Source organism: Chrysochloris asiatica, unplaced genomic scaffold, assembly GCF_000296735.1.
Source record: "Chrysochloris asiatica unplaced genomic scaffold, ChrAsi1.0 scaffold00251, whole genome shotgun sequence".
NCBI classification, from domain to species: Eukaryota; Metazoa; Chordata; class Mammalia; order Afrosoricida; family Chrysochloridae; genus Chrysochloris; species Chrysochloris asiatica.
The window spans coordinates 1,010,676-1,019,256 of NW_006408769.1; the positions used below are offsets into that span (position 1 = coordinate 1,010,676).

Genomic DNA, 8,581 nt, shown 5'->3' on the forward strand with positions numbered 1-8,581 from the left:
AAAATGGATGTCAGAAGAGACTGAAACTTGCTCTCCAGCAGAGATGCTAAAGCAAATGGAAGAAATAAGGAGGTACAAGAGCTGAGCAGAAAATTTCAAAGGTTAGCTCGAAAAGACAACATCAAATATTACAACAAAATGTGCAAAGATTTGGAGTCAGAAAACCAAAAGGGAAGAACACACACAGCATTTCTCAAGCTGAAGAAATTGAAGAAAAAATTCAAGCCTTGACTTTTATTATTGAAGGATTCTCTGGGCAAATTATTGAATGATGCAGAACATATCAAAAGAAGATAGAAGGGGTTGGGCGCTGACCTGCCCAGCATTCACCAGAGCTTGTGAACATGGTGAACCAAGTTATCAAGTGCAAGGCTGCAGTAGCCTGGGGACCTGGAAAGCCACTCTTCATAGAGGAAGTAGAGGTAGCACCTCCAAAGGGTCATGAAGTTCAAATTAAGATTATTGCCACTGCAGTTTGCCACACCGATGCCTACACTCTGAGCAGGGCTGACCCAGAGGAGTGTTTTCCAGTGATCTTGGGTCATGAAGGAGCTGGAATTGTAGAGTGTTGGTGAAGGAGTTACTAAGCTGAAAGCTGGTGATACTGTCATTCCACTTTACATCCCACAGTGTGGAGACTGCAAATTTTGTCTAAACTCTAAAACAAACCTTTGCCAGAAGATAAGAGTCACTCAAGGGAAAGGATTAATGCCAGATGGTACCAGCAGATTTACTTGCAAAGGAAAGACTATTTTACATTATATGGGAACCAGCACTTTTTCTGAATATACAGTTGTGGCAGATATCTCTGTTGCTAAAATAGATCCTTCAGCACCCCGGATAAAGTGTGCCTGCTGGATTGTGGCATTTCAACCCATTATGGTGCTGCTATAAACACTGCCAAGGTGGAGCCTAGTTCTACTTGTGCCATCTTTGGCCTAGGAGGAGTTGGATTGGCAACTGTCATGGGCTGTAAAGTAGCTGGTGCATCCCGGATCATTGGTATCGACATCAATAAGGATAAATTTGCAAAGGCCAAAGAGTTTGGAGTTTCTGACTGTATTAACCCACAGGACTTCAGTAAACCCATTCAGGAGGTGCTTGTTGAGATGACAGATGGAGGGGTGGACTACTCCTTTGAGTGCATTGGTCATGTGAAGGTCATGAGAGCAGCACTGGAAGCATGCCACAAAGGTTGGGGTGTCAGTTTGGTGGTTGGAGTAGCTGCTTCGGGTGAAGAAATCTCTACTCCTCCATTCCAGCTGATAACAGGCCGCACATGGAAAGGCACTGCCTTTGGAGGATGGAGGAGTGTAGAAAGTGTCCCAAAGCTCGTGTCTGAATATATGTCTAAAAAGATAAGAGTTGATGAATTTGTGACTCACAGCGTGTCTTTCAACTAAATTAATGATGCCTCTGACCTGATGCATGCAGGAAAAAGCATTCAAACTGTTACAAAGATTTAAACTCAAAAAGAAAATGTGTTCATCCTTATACCTAAGCCTTTGAGGTCCGATGGGAACTGCCAGATTGGCAGGGAGGTGCATTTCCAAGTTCACAACTTTAACAATTCTAGGGATTAATGTGTTCTGTGTAATTTTTAAATCTCTGTAATCAAGGAAAAGACTAATATAGTCTTAAATCCATTTTCTGAACGCTTCCAACATATAAATAATTGCTAGCTCATTAAAGAATATTTGACATAATAAAAACTATTTTTGCATCTGTGTGGAAAAAAAAAGAAGATGGAAGGAATATACAGAGTCACTGTGCCAAAAGGCAATTGTTGATATTCAACCATTTCAAGATGTAGCATATGATTAAGAGTCAATGATACTGAAGGAAGAAGTCCAAGGTGCAGTGAAGACATTGGCAAAAAGCAAGGAACCAGGAATTGATGGAATAAAAATTGAAATCTTTCAAGAAAGTGAGCAGCACTAGAAGCACTCACTCACTCATCTATGCCAAGAAATTTGGAAGACAACTATCTGGCTGACTGATTGGAAGAGATCCATATTTGTGCCCATTCCAAAGAGAGGTGACCCAACAGAATGCGGAAATCATTGGACAATCTCTTTGATATCCCATGTGAGTAAAGTTTTACTAAAGGTAATACAGAAATGACTGCAAGCATACATTGACAGAGAACTTCCAGAGGTTCAAGTTGGATTCAGAAGAGGCCGTAGAACAAGGGATATCATATGGATCTTGGCTGAAAGCAAAGAATACCAGAAAGATATTTACCTGTGCTTTACTGATTATGCAGAGGCTTTTGATTGTGTAGATCATGACAAGCTATGGACAACATTGCAAAATATGAGTATTCCTGAACGCTTAATTGTGCTCATGAGGAATCTGTACATGGACCAAGAGGCAGTTGTTTGAACAGAACATGAGAACACTGAGTGATTTAAAACTAAGAAGAGTGTGCAACAAGGTTGTTTGTATTCTTTCACCATATTTATTCACCATATTTATTCAATTTGCTGAGCAAATAACCCAAGAAGCTGCCTTATATGTAGAAAAATGTGGCATCAGAATTGGAGGAAGACTTATTAACAACCTGAGATATGCAGATGATACAACCTTGCTTGCTGAAAGTGAAGACTTAAAATACTTACTGATGAAGATCAAAGAGCACAGCCTTTGGTATGGATTACATCTCAATGTAAAGAAAGCAAAAATCCTCACCACGGGACCAATAAACAACATCCTTATCAAGAGAGAAAAGATTGACGTTGTCAAGGACTTCATTCTTCTTGTATCAACTATCAACACTCATGGAAGCAGCAGTCAGTAAATCCAATGACATATTCTATTAGGCAAATCTGCACAATACCTCTTTTAAAGTGTTGTAGAGCAAAGATGTCAGTTGAGAACTAAGGTGCGCCTGACCCAAGCCATGGTATTTTCAATAACTTCATATGTATGCAAAAGTCGGACAGTGAATAAGTAAGACCGTAGAAGGATTGAAGCATTTGAGTTATGGTGTTGAAGGAGAATATTGAAAGTGCCATGGGCTGCCAAAAAAACCAACAGATCTGTGTTGGAAGAAGTGCAGCCAGAGTGCTCCTTGGAGACCAGGATGGCCAAACTTCGTCTCTCATACTTTGGCTATATTGTCAGAAGGGGCTAGTCACTAGAGAAGGATATCATGTTTGGTAAAGTGGAGGGGTCAGAGAAAAAGAGGAAGACCCCCAGAGATAGATAGGCAAATTGGCAGCATCAATGGGCTCAAGAGCGGCAATTGTGAAGTTGGCCCAGAACCGGGCAGTGTTTCATTCTGTTGTGCACAGAGTCGCTATGAGTCGGTACTGACTTGATGGCACCTAAAACAACAGCAACATATCTGGATTGAGTTCTGGGTAGTATTGGCTTGTATAGTAATCTCAGGTTGTTGTCTGTTGTTGGTTCTTCATCCAGAGAACACCCTTTAGTTTTTTTTGTAAAGTTAGTCTTGTGATTACAAATTCCTTTCATTTATATATATCATAAAATGGTCTTATTTTACCATTGTATTTGAGGGACGGCTTTGCTGGGTAAATAATTCTTGGTTGGCAATGCTTTTGTTTCTGAGTTTTGAATATGCCATCCATTGCCTTCTTGCCTGCATAGTTTCTGCTGAAAAATCAAAACTTAGTCTTATTGGGTTTCCTTTGTAGTTAATTTTTTGCTTTTCCAAGCTGCTTTCAGGATTCTTTCCTTGTCTTTGATTTTGAAAAATTTGGTCATGATATGTCTTGGTGATTTTTTGGGGGGTTCTATCCTATTTGGGTTTCATTCAGCTTCTTGTATGCTTATATTCTTGTCTTTCATAACGTAAGGGACATTTTCTTCCAATAACTCTTCTAAAGTTTTCTCTGTGCTTTTCATTTTCTGTTCCTGTTCTGGAACTCTGATCACCTATAAGTTATTCGTCTTCAAGGTGTTCCATGTAATTCTTAGGCTTTCATGGGATTTTAAAATTGTTTTTCTAATTGTTCTTCTAGTATACTTGTTGTTGTTAAGTGCCATTGAGTCAGTACCAACTCATAGCGACCCTGTATAGGGTTTCCTAGGTGCAGCAGGTGAGTGTGAACCACAGATCTTGCAGTTCAAACCAACCTCATGGTTGAGTGCTTATCCTACCATGCCATACCAGAACTCCTCTAGCATACTAGTAGTAACAAATTTATCTTCAAACTCAGTAATTTGGGCCTCCATTGCTTTGAATGTACTTCTTTGTCCTTTCAATGTATTGTTCTATCTGAAATCTTAGTATCAATCTTCTGGTTTTGTATTGTTTCAAAATTTGCATTTACTTTTTTCTGTGTGTTCTGTAATGTTTTCCTGAATTCTAAAGTTTTTTTCCGTGTTCTCCTTGCTTTTCTCAATCTTTCTGTCAATCCTTTGAAGGTACCTACATATCAGTCTTTCAAATTCTTTTTCAGGTACCCCTACCTTTTCTTTTTCGGAAATGTTTTTTGGCTCCACATCTTAGTCATTTGTTTTAGCCACTCTCTTGTTTATTTGTTTGAACTAAAATTGTCTGTTATTCTGGGTCATTGTGCTGTTGTCTTATTTGTATTTAATTGATGATTGTATGTTAATGTGTCCTTAGGCTCTCACTAACTGTGTCCTGTGGATATAGTTAGAGAATGGAAGCATGTGCACCATTCTCCATTTGCCATTCATGCACCTCAGTTTAGACTGGGTTTGGCTGTGTTGGCGGTCTGTCTTTGATCAGGTGATATAAGAACTACTATTGGCTTGTGCCCAGTGGGTTGAGCTGCAGAGGTTATGGTTGTGGCTGGACTGTTTGGGCACAGTTACTCTCTCCTTTTGGGTGGGAAATAACCCTCCCATCCCAACCCCAAACACAAGAAAACAAAACAAAATAAACAAACAAGCAACCAGCAAGGAAAAGAACAAATAATGAAGGAGAAAAAAAGAAATAAAAACAGGTAGTAACCAGAAAAAAAAAAAAAATGTAATAACTAATGGAATTATAGAATAGAAAAATGACAGAGTAAATGAAAGAAAAGAATAAAAACCAGGGAGATAGAAGATGAAAAGAGAGTAGAGAGTAGTAAAAGAAGATCAAAAGGAAAAAGAGAAGAAAAGGGTTAATGAGAAACAAGAAAAGAAGGAAAAGCAAAAGAAGAGATAGAAAGGATACAATTCAATGGAATGAAGAAGGGAGAAGAAAGAATAAACGAAAATAACAATGAAATAATGAAAGGAAAAAGCTAAAACTAAAAATAAACAAAAAACAACAGTGCAGCTATTTAATCTGGAGACGAGAAAACTCTGGGGGTCCCCTGCAAGCCAAGGAACTCACCATGTGGGTATAGGAAGGATATGACAGCAGAGTTATAGGCCCCAGATGGAATTCCTGTATAGGCCTATGTTCAGGCCATTCAATCCAGAGGTAGTTTGTGGAGGTCCTTGATGGAAACATTTTCAGTGTCTGTTGGACCATGGGCAGCTGGAGTAAGGGTTGCTGGTTATGGGGTGTGATAGTTAAGGTTCTATGTCAACTTGATTGGGCAAGGATTTCCAGTTGTTTGACAGTTGATAATTAACTCTATAATGATTGGCTATGAGCAGGCATAGTTAACTCTACGATGATGGCTTTGAAAGGATGTTTTCTTGGGGGTGTGGCCTATTCCTGATATAATAGACATGCGGGAAAGACTAGCTCTCTTCCCCTCTGGATCTGGATCTTGTATCTGGGCTGTCCTCCAATCTCTGGTTCCTTGAACTTGAGCCAGCAGCCTGCTCTATTGTGTTTGCCTGCTGGGCCTGCCCACTGAGTGTGCATAAAAAACTGGACCCTGCTTGCCTATTCCTGTCACCCTAGCTCATGTGCTCCACTCTGCTGGTTCTATAGCACTCCTGCTCAGGCCTTGGTCAACTGTCACCCTGCTGCCACCCCTGCTCCAGCACTGAGGTCTTGGTCTGTGCCACAACTTGGGATTCCTGCCTTCTGGGATCACTGGCCTATCATGGTGCACCAGGTCTGCACTTGAGACTCTCCTGTCTCTACAGTTGTGAGCCGTTTCCTTGATAGAAACTTCTCTTTATATACATATATGCACACATATATGGAATCCTGGTATGGTGCTGTGGGATAAAGCACTGAACTGAGAGATTGATTTGAACCACAAGATCACCAGCTGATCCTTGGAAACCCTATTCAGGGTCACTATGAATTGGAACCAACTCGTAGGCACTTAACAACAACAACAACAATATATATATATACATATATATAGCACTGGATTTGCTTCTCTAGAGAGCCCAGTTAAGACATGGCCCTTTCTGCTAGATTCAGGCTGGTCAGGTGTCTCTGCAGGTTCTGTAGGTCTGGAACTCAGTGCACTTGAATCCAGGCACCAAAGTGTCACAGCCAGCCCCAGCCTCACACTAACATGGCTCCCAACCATGCAACTCTGAAGTTCCAGAGAGCAGGGTCTGTGCTGGGGGTGAGAGCAGGCCACATCTCTGTCACTAGGGGAGCATGGGAAAAAAGAAGGAATCACATCTTTACCATTGCTTGTGTGAATCTGCTCTGCCTAGTCACCTTCTATCTCCAAAGCTGCTCACAAAAGTTCAAAATGATCACAGCAAGTTTGGCCAGCTTTTCTCCAGTCAGTTCCATCTCTTACTGTCCCTGCTCAGCTTCTCCTCCCAGAAGCACTCAACCAACCTTTCAAACCTTTCCTCTGAAATTCAAGGTTCCAGGATTTTCACCTGTGTCTGTTTCATTTGATTTTTTGTCTATCAGTTTGTCATGCTGTGGTGACTTGTACATTTCTGTGATGCTGGAAGCTATGCCAATATCAGCAGGGTCACCAATGGAGGACAGGTTTCAGCTGACCCTCCATACAAAGACAGACTAGGAAGAAAGAAAGACTACTTCTGAATATTTGTCACTGAAAACCTTATGAATAACAGTGGAACACCATCAGCACCAGAATATTGAATATTGAAACATGCTGAAGAGCACCAGAATACTATCAGATGTAGTGCCAAAAGTTGAGCCCTCAGGTTGGAAAGCACTGGGGAAAAGCTGCCTCCTTAAAGTAGAGTTGACTGTGATGATGCAAATGAAGTAAAGCCTTCAGAACCTTAATTTGCTGATGATACACAACTCAACATGAAGAGAAATAGCTGTAGCCATTCATTAATAATCTGAAATTGATCAAACATGCAGTCAAGCTGTATTGAAAATTACTGGCTAATGGAATGCAAAGGTTGGAAGCAAAGAGGAAGGATCAGTCATTGGAAAATATGGCCCTGGTGATAGAAATGATGCTGGAGATCGCATGATAGAATTTTACAAGACCAGTGACTGTAAAAATATGACCTTGACCATATTCCACCTGAATTTAGAGATCACCTGAAGAACAGATTTGATGCATTAGACATTAAAGACCAAAAGAGTTGTGGAATGACATCAAGAATATCGTACATGAAGAAAGAATGAAAAGACCACAATGTTTGTCAAAAGAGACTAAAACTTGCTTTCCAGTGTAGAGATGCTAAAGCAAATGGAAGAAATGAGGTGGTAAAAGAGTTGATTAAAAAATTTCAAAAGGCAACTCGAAAAGACTAAGTCAAATATTATAGTAAAATGTACAAAACTCTGGTGTTAGAAAACCAGAAGGGAATAACACAATCACCATTTCCCAAACCAAAGGAATTGAATAAAAAATTCAAGCCTTAACTTGCAATGTTGAAGGATTCTATGGGCAAGATATTGAATGATGCAGAAAACATCAAAAGAAGATGGAAGAAATATACAGAGTCACTGTACCAAAAGAAATGGATAAATACCAAGTAGTGGGATTGCTGGGTCATAAGGTATTTCTGGGAGTCCTGGTGTGGCACTGTGTGCTAATGCGTCAGACTGCAAAGTCATTTGAACTGCAATGTAGGTGGTTCAAGCTCACAAGCTTCTCCTTGGAAACCCTATACAGGCTCGCTATGAGTCAGAATTGACTCGATGGCACTTAACAACAACAACAAAGTATTTCTATTTCTAACTTTCTGAGGAAGCGCCATACTGTTTTCTAGAGTGATTGGACCATTTTGAATTCCCACCAGCAATGTAGGAGGGTCCCAGTCTCTCCACATCCTCGCCAGCATTTATTGTCCTCTACTGTTTTGAACTTCACTGTTATTGCTGGTGTGAGATGACATCTCATTGTTGTTTTGATTTGCATCTGTCTTAATAGCTGCTCCCTGGAAACCCTATACAGGGTCGCTATGGGTTGGAACTGATTCAATGGCACTTAACAACAACAATGGCTACTGGAAGTCCTAGTGTGGAGCTCTGGATTAATGTGCCAGGCTGCAAAGCCATTTGAACTACAAGGTCAACAGTTGAAGCTCAATAGCTGCTCCTCGGAAATGCTATACAGGGTCGCTATGGGTTAGAACTGACTCACCGGCACTTAACAACAAGAGCAGCAATGGCTAATGATCATCAACATTTCTTAATATGTTTGTTGGCTGCCCGAATGTCTTCCTTGGTGAAGTGTCTGTTCATGTCCTGTGCCCATTTTTAAATTGGGTTATTTGTCTTTTTCTTGTA

The 8,581-nt window shown here is 40.5% G+C and overlaps 1 protein-coding gene and 1 pseudogene across 1 annotated transcript in view; both read left to right on the plus strand.

Annotated features, from left to right (window-relative positions):
• The window catches only part of NOD2 (nucleotide-binding oligomerization domain containing 2), a 78,057-nt gene that overhangs the window by 24,173 nt on the left and 45,303 nt on the right, over nt 1-8,581 (plus strand). The gene's annotated exons all lie outside the window — the stretch shown is intronic.
• On the plus strand, nt 336-1,466 carry LOC102822920 (annotated as a pseudogene).